Here is a 21516-nt window from a genome sequence, read left to right as displayed (position 1 = left end):
CTACAAAGCTTGAACCTACAATAATGATGATAATAATTATGCAAAAAATCTAGGGCATACAGTTTTAAGGCTTCCACCTTACCGCTGTATATTTAATCCCATTGAACATGTTTGGCACCAACTGAAATCTGCCATTCGTCGTAACAATGTTTTTCCCCGTGTTAACCCAATGTCCTCAAACTTATAAAAATCCCTCCACAAAGCTGGGCAAATTCCGTTAAACATATAGAAAAAGCAGAACAATCGTATATCCATATTGAAAATAATATAGAACAAATAATAATTAGAACGGGCGATGATAGCGATAGTGATACTAATATATTATGTGAATAATTTTGAGTAATTTAAGTAAGTAATAAAAATAATTTGTAATTTTATTTTAGATTTTAACATAAATAAATGAATATTGTTTAGTATCTTTCTTAACAAAACCCCAAATAATTAAATTCTAAACAAAGTACGGACCTGTTCGGCCATATTTCATTCTTACAGCTTGCCCGGGTCCTTCCTTAATTCGTATCAGTTAGTCACTTTCTTATATCTATGAACAAACTTCACCTAAACAATAGAATACTGATCGTCTCCAAGCTCTCTTCTTGTAAGCAGTTATTATAGGTATTTTTTTACTGCTGGTTTTTATTGACATATTACACATCGCTTTATTATATAATTTTATAAATGCTCATAATAAGCAATATATAAGAAATCCAAAATAAATCCGGAAATATTGTTCAATAAATAAATTAGGAATAGATCTGGAAATATGTGGAAAAAACTAAATTTTGGGAAATTGTCTTATTTATTAATTTATCTAAGAAACTTTGCCTTACTGTGGACAAGTAAGTTAAAATTCTTTTCTCAGATTTATCCTTGAAAATGAGCCGCCTTAAACAAACTAAAGTTTTTCCATTCAAAATCTTTCTCGCATAACTAGTGCACATAAACTAGTTTCGGGAAAGCTGCAATTCTTTTGAATCCACCCCCCAGTTCTATTTAACAAAATCCAAATTTGGGGGAGATCTTTTGGGGCTTCACGTGCGCGTAATACTACCCGGTCACGTGCCGCTCAAATTACTGATAATCTCGAGGAGGGCGGTTTGAAGGCGTCCCAAATTAAAATTTATTAAAAAAGTTACTTCCGTTCCGGGGCCGGAAGGGGGGCGAGTCGGTACAACACTCGAGTAATTTCGTTGGGTAATGGGCTCTTTTGGGCCGAAGAAAAATTTCGTTTAATAAATTTTAATTTTGTTTCGCGTATCTTTTCGCACAGAAACGCAGTTTATTGTACCGCTTAATGTTCTTTCTTTTTCGCGAAGATAAGAGTTTCACTTTTACGTCGTATATTCGCCGCGCCTAATCTGTTGGTCGTGGCGACGTTTATAAATGACCGCGAGCTAACTGGATACAAATTTAAGCAATTCCGGAATATTGCGGTTTTGTTGGAAGAAAAACAAAGGGAAGTTGTTTGCGCGAGATAAAAGATTGTACCTATTAAACGAAAAACGTCAGACTAAGTAAAGAAAAGTTTTAAATCTGGTCATGAAGTAGAAAACAGGGACGTACTGTTCCTCATACTAAGTGAGGGTGAAGGGGAGTTAATGATTTCATATTACTCTAGATTTTAGAAAGGAGGAGCTTCTATAAATACTTGAAGCTTTTGTAGGGGAAAAGCTCCTCAAATTTTTGCCATCTTTGTTATTGTGGTTTTTCTTTCACCAGAATTTTCACCACATGTCTTCTTATATTTATGAAATTAGAATTTTCCCTTCTCAGCAAAGTTTATGCTAAATTTATATTTTTCAAATATAATTTGTTTACATAAACTGTTAACATTTATGTTATAAAACAAACTAAGTTCACTGTTTTCTTTTCACTCTATTTTGTTGTCTGTCTTCCTTCTACAACCACTCAGCAGATAAAAGAACATAATAAAACATAAAAACATACATAAAAAAAATATATAAAATTCTTCAATCCTACATCAGTCCTCGGACTCAGTTTGTAGAATTGAATTCTGCAAAATCCCAAACGACCCGCATCACATCTGGAATTCCTCAAGAGTCCCATTTGGGACCATTGTTATTTTCACTGTTTATCACAGATGTCAGTAAATGTTTTCTCTTTGCTAAATCAGCATCATACGCAGATGATCAGAAATCATACGCGCCCGTGAAAAGCCTTAACGACTGTCATAAGTTTCAAGAAGATCTTGATCGTTTTTATGAATACTGTGTAAAAAATCGTCTATTTTTAAATATTGATAAATGTTACTGTCTTAAGTTCAGCAGGCGGATAAATGATATAAACTTTGACTACACATTCAATGGTGTAAAAATAAAAAAAGTAGAGCAGATTAGGGATCTTGGAATAACTATAGATGTAAAATTAAGTTTTGATATCCACATTGAGAATATAGTAAAAAAAGCTTATAAAAATTTAGGTTTTATATTAAGAGTTAGCAAGGAATTTCAGGATCACAAATCGCTTATTATTCTATACAATTCCTACGTTCGATCTCACCTTGACTATGGCGGTGTGATATGGAGTCCTCAGTATCATAAATATATAGACAGAATCGAGAGAATACAAAAAGTTTGTTTTCCATTTAAATTTTAGATTTAACCGTAACTTACTAACTCATTCGTATGAAGCTAGTCTTAATTTCTACCATATACTGAAGTTATCTGTTAGAAGAATTATCTCCAGTGCTATATTTTTGCATAATATTATTAATAGTAGGATTGACTGTCCTTTACTGTTGGAAAAACTCTCCTTCAATGCCAGAGTCGTTATAACAAGAACTCCTTCATTATTTTACGTGCCTAGATTTAATACAAATTTAGGTAACAATTCCCCAATATCTCATTTACATAGACATTACAATAATTATTTTTCGCACATTGACATCTTTGCGTTATAACTTAATTCGTTTCGAAATCAAGCAATTAGGGTTTTTCTATAAATTTATTTTAATTTTTGATTTGTTTTCCTTATTTTTTCACATTTGTTTTTTGTAATTCACGCTCTTAATATACAGTGTTAGTTTTGGTTTAGTTTGGTAAGTTTGATTGTTATTACTATTATTATTATTATTTTATCTTCTGCTTATCGTAGATATAGGTAGGTACTTGCTTATAAGTTTTACTTTGTTAATTAAATAATGGTATAATTGTTAGTGTGTCCTTGTAAATTGTGAAGTTAGTTCTTCATGTTAGGGCACCTTTGTAATAAATAAATAAATAAATAAAAATAAATAAATAAATAAATACAAAAAGCATAAAATTCGTAAATAATAATGACAGCAATATTAATATATTATAACGCAAGTCTGACTGATTTTACAGTGGTTACAATGGTTAGTTGAACCTCAACATAATAAATCCGCAAATATTGTTGTTGAGTGGACCTGTAAATATGTGGGAAATTGCTGCCTATAACAGATTAGTTTAAAACAAGCAGGAAACACCAAAGCTATCTCTCTTTTTGGCTGCTCATCGAGCGATAGAACTGAATTAAACAAAACCAAGCAAAACCAAAGCAGAGGAATTTCTAAGAATTACAAACGAATTAAAAAGAATCCCGCGAAGAAATTTCACAGGAATTACAAGAAAATATAAGTAAAGAAATGGTCCCACACTCGAATGTATCTCCTGCTGACAAAAAATTTATCTCAGTCAAATCTTTTGAATAATTCAAATGTTTCAAAGGAGAACTTTAGTTTGCAACGAATAAGTAGGAAGTAGAGTAATTTTGTGCTTTTAGTGTTATTGAAATAAATTGAATTTGTGATGATTAAACCAAATATTTAGTACCTTTTGCTCACATTTCTCTAATTGCAGGTCACAATTTTTCATTTTAGTGATAGTGCAGTACTGCTAACTTGAAAGTTAAAGTAAATAATCTGCTTTTTAGGGAGAAAAATCTACAAATCAATTGAAGGTTTTGAAAGGTTTAGACTTCCTATTATAACATGCAATGCCCGTTCAAGTTTAAAGTACTCAAATATAATAAACTGTCTTTGTTAAAAATCGAAATCGAAAGTTGCAATACAATGGTACGATTTTTTAATTGTCAAAAAAATACACCTCCGTATATACAATGTAAATACAAGAAATAGACTCACATCATGAACTCATACGCTTTTGCTAGATACTGGTGGACCTAATAAACAATATTAACGCTTTTTTGAAGGACTTTGTTGTAGGAAGGGACGTAATAGCATAAGATATTTCATTAAATATTTTAACTGAGTTATAGCTAAAAGATCTATGGAAAGTTGCCTAAGTGTCTAGGAACTCAATATCTCCAACAAGTAATCATTTCTTCTAGAAAGTTTATCAAACAAGCACAACGGATTCTTATTGGAATAAGTAAGCAAGCAACTGAACTTTTTAACTTTCCTCCAGCTTTTGGAGATTATAACTAAAACGAATAGTAGCATTCTGAAATCGTTGGAGTATCTCCTTATCCCAATCTAATACAGCCGGTCAATAGACGATACTGCAGAAAGCAACATGGGATAAAACTAATATACCAAAGCGTTTAAGTTTGACTTCCTTACTGAGAATATGTTTATGAATAAAAAATGTCCTCAACTGATAGAAGGATTTCTTTTACACCAAACCAACCAAGTCACCCTCAAACCATAATCCTAAATTTTTACAATCGTCCGAAGTAGGAGAGATAATCGGATCATTTAGCGTAACCTTAATAGAGTAGTAGTAGTAGAGTATGATAACATTTGCATTTTGGTGGTATTCAATAAGGTCGTGAGCCCCAGACAACCCCGAAATTATTTAAAGCATTTAATATTAGCACTTCACTAGCAAGAAAAGATAAATATAACCTAGTATCATCGGCGTATTGATGAGATTTACAAAAGTTAAGGAAAGTAGAGAAGCGAGCTGTATAAAACGAGGACAGAATAGGTCCCAGAGTATTCCCTAGGGATACTCCTCTTTAAAGAAATAGTATCTCAATCAGTACTTCGTATAACTTTGGTGTCTCTGACAAAAAAAAAATAACAAAATGAAAGAGCTCTCCCTCTTATCCCGAAGTATTTGAGTTGAGCTAAGAGAAAGAAGTGATCCAAGGTGTAGAACGCTATGCTATATTCCAAGAGCATGACACAAGAGTTTAATTTAGAACCAGCTACTCCCAATAAATCATCAGTAACATGAAGCAAAGCAGAAGTAGTGCTGTGAAGTTGTGAACAATATATTTGAAGATATTATTTTAGAATACCATTAAAAATAATAGACACAGAGAGACTCCGGATGCAACAAATCTTCGTTGAAGTGCGACCACAGCGCTTCACATATTGTCAGACTGCGGCAGCTTGCAAAATATTGCAGATACAATGATCGAGCCTGCCGAAAGCGTTGGAAAAGTCATTGTGGAATTCCTTAGGTTCACAATTTAATATGATAGTTGCCTAAGAGAGCAATGGTTGTTTCAAAGCGCAAAGTAGTTCAATGAAAAATATCCAATAAAATTACGAAGCCAATTTGCTGTCGCATAAAATTTTTCATTGAAACAAACCGAAATCAATAATTTCCCAGAGGCCGTAAACTGTTAATGTGGAGCCCTAATTTATGAATGTTCAACGTATCCGACAATACGGCAAATCTGGTTTAATTCTATACACGACCGGCAAAAATAAATTATTATCAATGTTTGGTATAAACGTTACTGCTATTGTTCCTAGCAGTTGGTTCATGCAGCCGATAATAATTAAATTTTATAACGTCGGCTTGGTTTTTCTATTATATCTTCTCCGCATGCTAATACAATACCAATTAAATCAGAATTAAAATCTTGTATAGGGAGTAATATGAGGGATATATTAATAGATAAATACATTTTTCTACTCAAGTCAAGAAGCGTCACTTTGCCACGTCAGTTTCGTTTTCCATGAATCCGAGTCACTTCGGACATTTCCGGGATTTTACCGTACGGATTTGGGAGCAATCGGATGTTTTCGGAGATATTTCCCACGCTTTGAATTTTGACGTTTGTCAATTCTGACAGTCATATGAGTGAATGTATTCGTGTTGTTTTGCGAAAATGTACCCAAAAATTAACGGTCGTAGAAAAAGTATGGTACGCCACACGTTCGGTAAGTTTTATAACTCGTTTATTAAACACTCGCTCCGCTGCGCTCCGCTCTTATCAAATAAACTCGTGAGTCAAATGCCGTTTACCGCACTTGTTGCATAATATACTATTTTTCACTCTCGTCTGCAAAATACCTAATTACACAACGATATAGCGTGTGAGAAGCGTCACTTTACCATGTCAGTTTCGTTTCCCACGGAGCCGAGCCACTTCGAACATTTCCGCGATTTTACCACACAGTTTAAATTATGGACGTTCTGTCAGTCATGTCATTCGTATTGCTTTGCAAAAATGTATACACAAAAATGTTATGCAATATATTAGACAATTTAAGCAGTACGTGCTATGAGCTACAATTAAAATCTAGTGGACTAGTCGGTAAGTAAAGTGACATTTATAATTTATTATAATATAAGTTTCCCACAGAACATTACTGGTTTTTACAGTTTTTATAGTAATATCTTGACAAGACCAATGGTACGATTTTCAAATATCCATGTCTCATCAGTACAGAAAAAACAAAATTGAAAGTTAGGTCCTGCTTTTTCTTGCTTCTACGGTCTTAAAAATTTAATCCTCTTAAATGCTGTATCCTTCGATGATTTTTCTTCCAATGAGAGTCTTTTTCTTTATATGACATATCCAATAATACATCTCTAATTTTTACAAAATTTTGCATAGAAAAAAGCTTACATTATTCAATATATTATTTCAGTAAAAGTAAATATCGATTTTTTTTTATGTTTCAACCATTACAAACAGGATAGTCTGAAAAATACGTAAAACAAATGCATTAAAATGAAATATATGCTTTTTTGAAATATTCTACAAAAGACTGAAAATGTGTGTGTATTAACATTTTCTTATCGTCGCCCGTATGAGATTTGAGTATAGTGATATAGAGAAAACTTACATGTCCAACTCAATAACTCAACCGAAGTAAGTCGGATGTGCAACATTTAGTAAAGAGCTCAATTACGTAAATTTTAATTCTAATAATTATTATTATTATTTATTACTATGAATATATATATGAATATAAAATCACCTCATTTTTTTGCAGGAAATGGGGGGGAAACTTTCATAAAAGCTTCTAAGAAATCTGAAATTCAGATCATCGTATTAATTCGTTTAAATTAAATTAAATTAATTTTAAGTTAAATAAATAATATATACATTTATTTCCAATAGTGCCGTTCATTTTATATAAATCAATATATATCATTGCTTCCTAAACTAAACAGGAAAATCGTGGCCATTTATTTAAATAGAAATAATATATTAAATAAGTACTATAATAAAGTAAATTCGTAGATAATTTGCAAAATGCTCTTAATTTTCTAAAATTTTTAAATTTCAAGTCTAGTTTTTATCAATATATATTTTTATCAACGACGTGAGAATAGGCAAGCGAAGCGTACCCAGACTTTATTAATTTAAAAATAACGGCTTTGAAAAACTATTTGCTGCTTTAACGTTGTTAACGACCCCTTAGAAACTCCCACCCTCCAGAACCCTAACTTCGGTCTGGCGTTATCGAGTGCCTGTTTCGTCATCTCGCTCCCCGAGGCGGGAAATTAACCGAATTTTTGCCGACCTTGAGCGTTTTCCAATTCAATCGTTATAGATTTTTCATTAGAGAAGCGCCAACGACACATCCTTTATGCATTTTTTAAAATGTCCTCTCCCGGTTTTAATTCATCTTACGGGGCTTTAATTACGGCCGCTTTTTGAGATCAAGTTTGATAGCTAATGGCCGTTCCATAGGGGCGGAGTTGCCAGAAAGTTCTTAAAGTATCGGCGAATTTTCGATGGTACAAAAGACGCGGAATTTTTACTGTAGACCTTGCACAAAAAAGTGCTTACTTATACTTTGCACCGAAAGAAAAGAAGTTCTTCGGACTCTTTTCGCTTGCAATTTAAGTTTCGACGAGAAAAGGAGTAATAAAATTTTCCAATAACTGGAAGGAATACTTCTATCCGATTATGTAGTTCATTCGCGAGCTGTTAACGTTTCTTTAACCGGACTGTTAAGGGTTGAATAACATTTTTCGGTAACTTCATAATTTTTTTGTTTTGGGTTAACTTTTTATTTTCGCGCTGTGTATACAACACCCCCACCATACCCAACCTTGGTTAAGCCGCGCGAAAAGACAGACTTGCGTGAGCGTCCGTAGTGCGAACCCCGAAAAAACAAGCTCTCTTTTGTGACCGGTTCGCGAGAACCCCGCGCTGTGTTGTGGTAAATACCACCCCCAACCCTCCAGAAAATACCCCTAAGAAGACCCGGCCGGGCAGACGATGACGCGGGAAACCATCAAGGTGGGTGATTAACCGTTTCGGGTGTTGTATGTCCTACCGTTTTCTTGCCGCTCTTTCTCGTTTAAATTTTGAGGGTGATTTACAACCACCTTCCCCCAACCCTTTACACGGACATTTTTTTTTTGTATTTTGTTTATTAGATGGATAAATATCATATTGGAGAATGAGAATCAATGTTGTCAGTATAATCACGTGGTACTGATCACAATAAAAGGAAATTTTAATAAATTAACACACGACTTGTTAATTTTTCAAAGAAACTTCCACAGGCTACTGTAATACTTTTTATCAAACTTCTGAATATAAAAAGTATTACAGTAGCCTGTGGAAGTTTCTTTGAAAAAATAACCACCCTTAATGGAGAGGACAACAACAGCAAAAGCAGAAAGTTGGAAGATCACCGACTCAAACTGGTAAGATTACTCGACACACTGAATTTTTGTTTGTTTTTAGAGACCATAACGTCATCCCCAATTTTCTAAAAATATCCCATCATGTCAAAACCTCGTCCGCTTATAAAATTTATCGAAAATCTAGTTTCGCTTTACTTCCGAGAAATAATTCATCATACCCGTAAATAAATAGACCTAATCAATAAGACTCTTCTATCTGTACCTCTTGTCTCCATCTGAGTTCGATACCCTTTCAAACATGATTCATGACAAATCTTTAAATCTCCGTTTATCTTCTACCCAGAATAATATTCAGAAATTTGACAAACTAATGTCAACACTGGGGAAACCATCAAACTCTTCTCAACTACCAAACACTGTGATAAATGTATCATCGCACCAACTTTCGGAAACAGAAAAATCAGTTCTTTCAAAAGGTTCCAACTTTGTCCTCTGCCCCACGTATTATCCCATTCAAATGTCGAGTCTATCCTAAACAAACAAAATTCGATTTGAAATCTCAAAAATCCTTAAAAAATCAAAACCTCCTAAATCTAATATTGCAAAGCTTGAACGCTTTGCCCTAGAATCTCTAAAATCTAATGCCGACATCGTAATCCTAAACGTAGATAAAGGAAATGCTACGGTGGTCATGAACACAAACGAATATCAGGAAAAGATTCAAGATATTCTTAGAGACAGATCATATAGTCAACTTAAAAAAGATCCTACGTCATCTATCAAACGCATCCTTAAATCTATCATCGAGGCTTCTTCTCTAACAGATTCCGTGAAAAAATCCCTCATGACTCTAAAATTCCTCGTCTCTACGCACTCCCAATGATTCACAAATCAGGATTACTAGCTTCGTTATTAAAAAAATTGGCAGTTGCGTATTTAATTCCTTTTACTTCACTGAACAAATAAAAAGGATTACATTAGATACACAAGATATTCTGGTTAGTTTGGACGTAGAATCCCTCTTTACTAAAGTTCCTATTCCTGAAACTCTCAAAATTATTCAGATATATTAAAATCCGAGAATCTGGAAACAAACCTTCTCACCTTAATTGCAAAAATATTACCTTGGACATATTTTTCTTATAACGGTCAAATTTTTGAACAAACCTCGGGAACAACTATCACCAGTCATAATGAATATATTTATGGAAGCCTTTCAGAAGAAAGCTGTCGACATCTTCCACCTAAAACCAAAATTATGGAAAGGTCGATGATACTTTTGTTATTTGGCCTCATGGTCAGGAATCCCTAGTAAATTTTCTTAGACATTTAAACTCTATACACCCTAACATACGTTTTACTATTGAAATAGAAACTAATAACAACCTCCCAATTTTAGATATTCTTATCAATAGAAAATCAGACCTAACATTGGGTCATTGTGTTTACAGAAAACCTACGCACACAGACCGGCCCAAAAATCATCGGTTATCAACTCTCTTGTTTACAGAGCCCTAAAACTATCTCAGTCCGAGTCATGTAACCCAGAATTAAAACACCTTACCCCTGCTCTTCTCTGTAACACATTCCACATTAAAGACATTAAGCGTTCCATCACAAAATATACTTCACCGCAATCTTCCAATTGCAATGAAACCAAAAGCAATCCTATACATGCCACTGTTGTCTTTCCTTATATTCAAAAACCACTGACCACATATCAAAAATTCTAAAGAACCATAACGTCAAAACCAGATTTATCACTTGTCCAAAAATCTCTCAACATTTTGATCCGTCAAAGATAAAATTCCATTTGAGATGCCAGGAGTTTACAGCATTCCTTGCGTATGCGGCAAAGAGTCCATTGGAGAGACCGGACGAAAAATATCAACTAGGCTTAAAGAACATGAAAGAGCCTTAAGACTAAGACAATTAAACTGATCAGCAGTTGCAGAACACATTCACTAAACCGGACAAAAAGTTTTATTCGCTAAAACTAAAATTCTTGCATTTAATCAATTCTTCTACCAACGAAAAATCTGAGAGTCTATAGAAATCTATAAACAACCTAACAATCTTAACTGCGCCTCAGGTCTTTACCTGTGTCACCAATATGGGAATGAGTCATACGAGACGGTGTTTATGTCCCTCATTTAGCTCCGCCCCCCTCAAACAAAATAAAATCAGGTACAGAGTAAAGTGCGATCCAGTTTCGGTCAAGCTCTGAAGAAGCCAACAGGATGATTGGCGAAACGTTAGCTAGTTTGAGTCAACAAAAACCGACGCATCAGGAATCCAGAAGTTTTATAAAAAGTAAATTAAAACCCCCATTTCCTTTAGTAAATGTGCGATTTGAATGTGGCCACATGCTAGTCAGCAAAAATAAGATATTGACGATGATAATAAGAATAATATAAGTTATTTACAGGAAAATATAAAAATCTATTGTGGCCTACATTAATCAGAAGTACCAATAAATCACAAAAGGCATACAAGTAACAGCAACACTTAAATAGCAAAATGTCCAAAAGATACAGATGTTAAACGACCATTCACATTTATGAGTTTTCATAATTATTCTCAACAGCTAGGAAACAATTTAGAAAAAGTCTTGTGTAACCCTTAAGCATATTTTGCCGCCTTATTTACTTAGCTAAATTGTACAGAATTTAGAACTTTGTTTTGCTTTTCGTGACAGGTGATAAAACCAGGATAGAATAATACTATTTGAAATTTCTGTTTTGCTCTGAAAAAGCAAACAGAATGATTGGCGAAACATCGGCAAGTTCGATTCATCAACAACAGACGTAGGAGGAGTCGATAAGATTTGTAATTAGTATTAGAGTCGAATGAATAATTCCAAAGCCATGATAATCCCATATTTAATCAAGTATGTATGTGAACAAAAAAAATTTATATAATTTAATAAAATAATAAATTAATAAAAATGTACTAGCCTACATAAATTAGCTCCAACGCACAGAGACACAAATTGAAATGAGACCGATTCCGTTTGATTTTACCGAGAAGTCAAAAATGAAATAAGAAACCATGCTATTAAGAAGGGAAAAATATAAAAAAAAACGCAAAATACACCTAACAGGATTACACCGGAGACTTGCAGTGTATGTTATTAAAAATTAATGTCGGCTCAAAATTAAAAACGTCATTGACGCAATCAAGGATAGGACTCTTCTTCATATCAAAATTTAAATTTCACCTTAAAAAGAAATATCAATTAGTTAATTAGTTTGTAAATATCATAAAAAATAGAATATACTCACAAACTGGTAATTATCTTGAAAGCACCTTCTAACTTCCAAAGCTTTGGATATCACCGGGGAAATAGCTAAATAGAAGAAGCGCCATTAAATTTATCAATTAGGGATTATGAAAATCACCTGAAAAATCTAAATGTGTTGCAAAAGTGGTTTCTAAAAATAATTTATAGCAAATGAAAGTCTCGATATACGTCAGTTACACTGCTTTAGTATATTAAAAGACATCCAAAAAGGAAACAATCTTGTTCTTAATGCTAATCGCACTTATACTCGGAATAGGCAAAACAAGGACGTCTATATTACAGTTAGAACAAAAATCCACGGAAAACAATCATATACGTATTTCTCACCTAGGTTATATAACATGCTACCAGCATATATAAGAGAACAAACCATCTTTACGAAATTTAAAAAAGATGTCAAAATATGGATGTTTCTGACGGGCAGACGACTTTTTGATGACCTCATTAACTTAAAATATCAAAGGTAAGCATAGTTTTTTTCACCTAAATCATGCCTAGTGAGTTAATGTTTTTATCCTCGTTTTAATGTTATTTTTGCTTACATGTATGAGTAGATATTATAATACTATAATTGTTACAAGCAGATTCTTTGCCTCGTTGTTATTATTGTAATTATTATTGCTTTGGTTTAATATTGGCGTGTCACGCATAAGCATTTCGCAATGCTTCAGTGAAACAAAACATTTATTCCACTTAAATCAATTTTATAGATTATGTTATTGTAAAGTTTAAATTGAATAAATGTTGTTATTATTATTATTATTATATATTTTGCAACTCTTAGCTGGAGCCTTGGTTTCTTTATTTTTTTCTAGTTTTCGATTAGTTCTGCCATTGGTGCACTTTATATTTTGACAGCATCCAATATTTGCGTTTACAAGTTCGCTGTAGTGGGATAATATGTCGAAAAATGAACGGCATAATTTGAACCAAACTCTGCAAGTATCGTTGGTAGTTGCTTAGATCAACTTTCTCTACTAATGAAATGTCTGCTAAGCAAACCAAACTATCTACTAAGCGCCGACACCTTCTCTCCTTCGTGACAAAACAAGTTCAATTAAGACAAGCCCTTTGAAACGCCATACGCCGTAATGCATTTACACTTAAATTACAAGCTCTCGAAGCTTTGAGATAATATTACGTCATAAAATGTGCGCCATTAGCTAACCTGAAAGCGTCGCGATTGAAACGCATTTGCGTTACACCCTCGGCACAAAGGTATGCCGGCTCCCCCACGACCTGTCTCCGTTTTACACCTTGTCGGGCTTAATTTTAAGTTTCACCCCCGTTTGAGAAGATGATTGCCATCGCCGAAGAGATCATCTTAGCTCTGCTTTGGCGTCACTAATAGATTAATTAATTTTAGGGAACGGGGGTTGGGCGGACGAATGTATAAGCGTTTCAGGCGCGGTTTTCAGAGACTTTCAACATCCATGGTTTTAATTTGATTTCGTTTGTTTTAACTGCGAATATCAAATCGTTGTTTTTACAATCGGACCCGGTATTTGTAAAATTTGTTTAAATTTAATGCCAACGTTTCCGATAAAATATGTTGATAAAAATTTGAATTTCAATTAGCAACGAATTTGTTTAACAAATCGATCAATAGGATACTTTAAAATTGATTTTCGAATGTACCGCTTTAAACATACTATTTCTCATGCGTCTGTTAGTGATGAATCGAACTTGCTGACATTTCGCCAATCATCCTATTGACTTCTTCAGAGCTTATCTGAAACTTCCTTGATGAAAGGTAAAGACCTGAGTCGTGGTTAAGAGATTTGATGTCCGGTTTCACGATTGTATTCGGCTGCTGCTGAGTTTAGCATAGTTGATATTTTTGGTATTGTCTCTCCAATGTTTTCTTTGCGGCATATGCATGGAACGGTTTCTCAAACGGAATTTTGTCTTTGACTGATCGAAGATGTTGAGAGATTTCTGGACAAGTGGTAAATTTGGTTTTGACGTTATAGTTCTTAAAAGCTTTTGATATATGGTCAGCTTTCAAACTCATTGTCTTTTTAAGATTGTAATGAAGTGTATTTTGTGATTTAATCCTTAGTATCTCTATTATGGAAATTATTAGAGAGAAGAGAGACTTGGGTTGAGATAGTTTTACAGCTCTGTAAACAAGAAAGTTGAAAGCCGATAATTTTTGGACCGAATGGTAGAATGGTAATGCATTAAGGTACCAGGCTGTGTGCGTAACTTTTCTGTAAACAGGATGAAACAATGTTAAGTCTGATTTGCTCTTGATCAGAATATCTAAGAATGGAAGATTATTATTAATTTCTAATTCGATGGTTAAACGTATGGTGTATATAGAGTTTAAGTGGAAAAGAAAATCTCGTAGAGATTCTTGTCCATATGAACAAATAACGAAAGTATCAACGCAGCGTTTGAATAATTTTCGTTTTAGATGGAAATATATTCGCGATGACTCGTGATAATTTAGAATACGACGTTTATTCAAAAATTTAACCGTTATAAGAAAAATATGTTCTAAGCAAGCATTTTTCAATACAGGTGAGAAGGTTTGGTTCCAGATTCTCGGATTTTAATATATCTGAAATATTGTTGAAAGTTTCACGAATACGGACTTTAATTCTACGTTTCCACGTCGAAACTAATCAGATTATCCTATTTTTATTTGTTCAACAAAAAAGAAAGGAAATAAGTACGAGATTCAAAATTGCCTTTCCTAGATGACGTAGGATCTTTTTTAAGTTGACGATGTGATCCGTTTGTAAAAAACTTGAATCTTTTCTGTAGTAGCATTTCATTGGCTATTTGACTATTGACTCGGCATTGGAAATTATTTCCTCTTTTGGGATAATACGCGGGGCAAGGATGAAGTTAGAACCTTTTGCAATAACTGACTTTTCCGTATCAGAAAGTTGGTGGGATGATACATTTGGTAGTTGAGAAAAGATTGATGGTTTCGCTAGTGTTGACGTTAGTTTTTCAAATCGTTTTGAATGCAGTGCTGGGTAGAAGATAAACGTAAATTCTTAAAATATTACATCATGTCAAAACCTCAAAACCTTATAAAATTCTATTAAAACCCGAGAATCTGAAACCAAACTTTATCATCTTTATTGAAAAATGCTTGTTTGATGTTCCAAACGGTAAAATTTCCTTCCATCTAAAACTAAAATTATGGAAGAGCTACGTGGTAGATACTTTTGTTATTTAGCCTCATAGTCAAAAATCCCTACCAGATTTTCTTTGTTATCAACTGACTTCTTTACAGAGCCGCAAGACTATCTCAACTGGAGTCACTGAACCCAGAATTAAAATACCTGAAACCTGCTGTTGCCCCTAATATTTTCCACAGAGATATTAAGCTTTTCATCACGAAATACACTTCACCACAACCTTTCAAAAATAATCAACCCCACACTTGCCACCACTGTCCTTCCTTACATTCAAAACATATCAACAATTTTTAAGAAATATAACGTCAAAAGCAGATTTACTGCTTTCAAAGAAATCTCTGAAAATCTTAGATCCGTCAAAGACAAAATTCCGTTTGAGATACCGTTCCGCGAATATACATGGTAGAGACTGGACGAAAAATATCAACCATAGAAATGTACTAGCAAACAAACAATCTTAACCACGATTCAGGTCTTTTACATTTCAAAAATATATTGTATATAATAGCTCCGCTCCCCGCAAACATTATACAGGGTGCGGCAAAAAGGTAGACAGGATTTCAAATAGTGGTTGTTCGGTTTGTAAAACCGGCAAAACTGTGTACGCACTCGCGTTAGGCAGACAAAAGTATGCAATTTTCAGTTATCGACATGGCTTGTGGGTTTATTAGAAATGGGGAATCTGTACTAGCGACGCAGCGCGCCTTTCGTAATCAGTTTGATGTTGGTCGGCATGGCGCGGTTCCGGATGGAAGAACAATTCGTCGGTGGGTTTTACACTTCAGATTCTGCGCTTAACCGAAAATCTACTGGCCGACCAAGGACAGTAAGAACACCGGAAAATGTGAATGCAGTAAGAGTTTTCGTACAACAGTCTCCAAGGTGATCAGCTCGTAAGCATGCAGCTGCTTTGGGAATTCCCGATAGAAGTGTTCGAAGAATTTTACACAACTCACTGTTAAAAAACAGTAACTTAGTGACGGAGTGCTACGCGAATAAACAAAACAAAACTCGAGAACGAGACGCTAGATTGACTTTTGAACGTTTGATAATTTTAGTGTCACTTTTGAAGTTGTTTTTACGAATTACGTGTTATTTTCCGTTTTACACAATTATATTTTAATATTTAAATATTAGAGAACACTTAGTAACGAATCCGGTGTTTATTTGAACGACACATTCCACACTCACTCCAAATGTATCCGTACAAAAATATGGTAGTGCAGGAATTAAGCACAAGAGATTTTGAAACCCGTACAAATTTATGCCGGGATATTCTTCAAAACATTCCCAGAGGCGCTGTATTCATGTCTAGCGATGAAGTTCACTTTCACCTTTCGGGTACCGTAAATAAGCAAAATTTCCGTTATTGGTCAGCAAATAGTCCACAGGAACTTCACGAGCGACCTCTTCACAGTTCAAAAGTCACCGTCTGGTGTGCAATCTCGGAGTTCGGCGTGTGGGATCCTTACTTTTTCGAAGAAGATGGAATAACGGTAACAGTCAACGGAGATCGATATTTTGATATGCTTAACAATATCCTGCGTCCAAAAGTGAACGAGTTGAACAACGATCAAAGAGAACATCTTTGGTTCCAGCAGGATGGTGCTACATAGCACACAACGTGTCGTTAACTAAATCTTCTTCAAGAAATGTTCCTAAACAAAGTGGTGTTTTTACGGGGTGATCTTGGCTGGCCGCACGTTCGCCTGATTTGTCGCCTTGCGACTTTTTTCTTTGGGGTTACCTGAAAGCGAGAGTTTTCACACATCGTACGCAGACTTTAGAAGAATTAAAGGCAGCCATAAGACAAGACATTGCCTCAATTCCCCAAGAAATGATCCATCGGGTAATGATGCGCTTCCGCGAGAACCTACAAGAGTAAATCGACAATAATGGCCGTCATTTAAAAGGCATCATTTTTAAAAAATAATGTTCCTAAATGGCATAAAATGTACATTTCAAAAATAATTTTTAAAAAATGTTTGCTTTATGCAGTTTGGTTTTTATTAACAGCCAAATTGCCGCACCCTATAAGCTGTGAAGAAGCCAACAGGATGATTGGCGAAACGTCAGTAAGTTAGATTCATCAACAACAGACGCAGGAGAAATCCAGAAGTTTTATAAGTAGTTTTTTTTATAATTAGGAGTGCATAAAACCCCCATTTGACATATACAGTGTGTAAGTTTGGCCATCGGCAATCTTTAAAATTAAGGTTAACCTGCCATATAACATTTCAACGAGCCTTTCATCGTGACTGCTATAAACGAAACAAAATTGGTTAACGTCAGTTTCTAGAAGCACTTTCAACAAACGCAATATACCAGAAAATGGGATATTATGGATACTTATTTCCCTACCTACTTCCTAAAATAAAAAATCAAAACATGTTTAAAACTGTAGCAATACTTTTTCTGCCATAGTGACAAATGTTTATATCAACTTAAACAGAGAGGTATTTTGGTAAAATTTAGACCTAAGCCAGTAAGTCCCATCCATGGCAATAATTTTTTAAACCAACCAGATTGTTCTGCCGATGCCAGAAACCATCAAATTATAAATAATTACGTGATGCAGCTGAGAGAGGTGGAGGCTATGGTGTAGGGGAGGGATAGAATGCCATTCCTAGGCGATCGATACATCGTTATCGAGACAAATTTTTATTTTTGCTTTTTTTCTGCCTAATTTCATAAATTGCCGATTTCTGAACGAAAATTTTAATTTAGATCTTACTTTCTTTCCTTGTTACAGTGTCCTGTAAAAAATAAAAACATACCTTTGATGTACAATTTTTATAAGATTGAATACCCATACTACTCAATTCTAAATAAACATTAAAAATATAACTCACGACCCTACAAAAAGTTATGAGTTCTTTCTGTTTATTTGGAAAACAATACAGAAAAACAAAAATAAAAATAAAACTTTCATAGTCCTTATTTTGGACGCACTGTACATTTTTGGGCTCTGAACCAGGGCACAAAAAGATCATATCGACAATCGCACAGGTCCCGTATATTCCCTCTCCCGCCATCGGTTGTTTTGTTACTTGCCGTCGCAATTGGCGCTTTCATTTTCATAAAAGGTGGGAAATACCCTTTGATGAATGAACTGCTTGGCACAATGGCCTCTTACGTCGGTCTCTTAGGATGAGAGATCGGGTGCCGGGATAAGCGGCTAACAATGAGGCCGGGTGCGATTCTGCACAGCTCAAACAAACAGACACGAAGTTGATGAACAAATGTATCAATTTTCGAAATCAGATACGAGTGGAAGTGGCAGGATGATGTATGTGCTGTAAATGTATTAAATTTTACGAGAACGAAAGCACGCAGAAAAGTATGTGCTCCAGGTATTAAAATTTATCGTCAAGAATAGCTTTTTATTTTAATCCAATGCCTTAAACATTAACGTGCCAGTTGTGAAACTGTGTTGAAATGTTGACGTAGTCGTGTTTGCTAGTGGTTTTTTCATTTTGAGGATCTCAAAGATTTAACTTTGAATGTATTACCTACATTAGGTAAATTTAAACGGACCATAAATAGTTTCTGTTCGGATATTAGTCACGTGATGACTGATTTAATTTTTAATTTAAATTTCGAATCTATAAAACTGCACTATATGTTATTATCAATACTAGTTTTCTTATGAGTTCTCTTTGGTGAGCTTCGTGGGCATAAAAATGAATATCAAGAACCTATGATTGCCCCAAAACTTCATAAATTTAGTGAAGAAATAGTTCCGAGGTTTGGTGATAAAATTGCACTATATGATATTATCAATACTAGTTTTCTTATGAGTTCTCTTTGGTGAGCTTCGTGAGCATAAAAATGAATATCAAGAACCTATGATTGTCCCAAAACTTCATAAATTTAGTGAAGAAATAGTTCCGAGGTTTGGTGATAATCAGTTTAAATAAAACTTTATGATGAGTGCAACCATATTTGAAGACCTCCTATAACAAATTCAGACCCACAAAAAATTCAAACCTCCTAAAAAAATTCATTCAGTGGATCAAGAATAAAGATTTTGTGGAGGTTATCCACATATGGCCATAGAAAACCAACTTATGATAAGTCTTTGGTACTTGGAAAATATGTAAAATTTCCCGTAAGATCAAAGGCATTAGATTACTATCATATAATTTATCTCTTTAATGACTACACTGTAGGTCTGCTGCTGGAAGATTTTGTATTTCCAAATCCACTGCATGGATGTTGTTGATTTTTCTCAGGTATTGCTTACTATCTATATTTATTTAATTAAAATATGCCCTAATAAAAATGGAAATGCCTACATAAACCGAAAAATAATATAGTATGCAACAAATGCGGCAAACGGCATTTTACTCCACAAGCGGAGCGCAGCGGAGCACTATGACGTTTGTCAATCGTGTTGCTTTTCAAAAATGTACCCAGAAACTAACGGTCGTAGAAAAAGTTTAGTATGCAACGCGTTTGATATACTATTTGAGTCGCACCGTTTATTAAACACTCGTTCCGCTTGTTCCAAACTAATTCGGGATTCAAATGTCACTTGGTACATAATATTCATCAATAGATGAACACAATTATGGGCATTTAGGTATGTAAAAATTGATCTAATAATAGATGAATGAAAAGATGATTCATTTTGTTTTTAAGCACGAAAAAAAAGAAAACCTATATCAGCACATACTTATTACATACCACACAGCCGGAAGATGTTTAAATAAATATGTATATAAATATAACAATGTATTTTATACAGTTTTGTGGATATTTAATAATTATTTCCATAACTTTTTAAGTTGAATATCATCTTGAATATAATAAATAACAAAAAAAATTAGTATGATTTTACACAGAAAATACGCTTATGTTTTACATAAGAAAATGCATTGTTTTATTTTAGATTTGCACTTTATATCTACAATTTCATCTATAAAAAATATTAAACGAAAATAGCTAAAATCGGATATAAAGCATAGCATATGTTATGCATGTATGTATATTATATTAGTATGTTGTGCAACAAGTTTTATAAACGACACTTTAGCCTCGAGTTAATTTTAGCTGCGGTAGGCTTCTACCCTCGCTGCATTCAGACCTTTCGAGTTGCTTTAGACACACGAGCGGAGCGCAGTGCAGTGACTGTTTAATAAAGGTAGTATATAAATGTGTTGCATACTATTGTCGCTCTACGTACATTTTTCCAACCTAAGGTTGGTATTTGGGTAATGAAGCTGAGGTTTTAAAGTGACACTTTGCTAATGTTTGATCAATTAATTGGGTATTTTCTTGCTACTAAACCAGTAACTAAAGAGTCGGAAATATTGGAAGTGGGTCACGGCAGTGAGTATCAAAGCTGACTTCTTAATCGGGTATTTAACAGTTGGGAATGGAAAAAAATATATTCCAGACGAAAATTATTCAAAACATCAATTATTTCGCAGGTGTACGAAATGTCGCACGAAAATATTAACCTGAATGGCCAGCGTAGACGTTCCAGCTGTATCTACCACGTGGTTCACAGTTCGCTGGTAGATTTAAAGAATACGAGCAATTGATTCGAGCGCAATGAAAATAATTTACCTCTCGGGGAACTTGGCCGATTGTGGAGCGCTAGACAAGCAATCAGAAACGCGGATAATGCTTTTAGACACTGAGGTCGGTGGAAAGGTGTACGAAAATCGAAAACCCGGGTTACATTGTTGACACTGTCATCGGACCAGCTCGCGTTTATTCTGAATTTGTCCTCGTGTCGGAGTTTAATTTCCTATTCGGCGCTGTTGACGCGCGACGGCGTTATTGTTGGTCTTGGTGTTAGGTGCTGGCGCAATCGATAGGAGTTTTTAATGTCCCTTACCATGAGTTTATATCATGGGCAGAGTTTAAGGATTACTTTTACATATTGTAAAAAATGTCTGAGGGACTGCTGCTAATAAGAAATATCAACTTAGATGTAGAATGTATATTTTATTTAAAAATTGTCTTTAGTTATTAACATATTGAGCCTTTAACTGGTCTAGTTAATTGTACCTAGCATAGAATATTGTAACTACGGTTTCGATTAAATTATGTATCCAGTTACATTTACTATACGCCTCTATTTGTAATTAGTAATTTATTATGCATGGACAACGTGCAGACTTCTATATCCCGTTTCAGAAAATTGACTATACTAAAAAGAAGTTCCTAGATTATTGAAATAATCATCAAAATAACTTTCATCCACTAACTAGCTCTTAAAGTTGCTCTAACAACTAAATTTTAGGAGATA

Source organism: Cylas formicarius, unplaced genomic scaffold (assembly GCF_029955315.1).
Source record: "Cylas formicarius isolate icCylForm1 unplaced genomic scaffold, icCylForm1.1 PGA_scaffold_4__25_contigs__length_36172078, whole genome shotgun sequence".
NCBI lineage: Eukaryota > Metazoa > Arthropoda > Insecta > Coleoptera > Brentidae > Cylas > Cylas formicarius.
The sequence above is the reverse complement of the archived record's forward strand: the minus strand, read 5'-3'. Positions refer to the sequence as shown.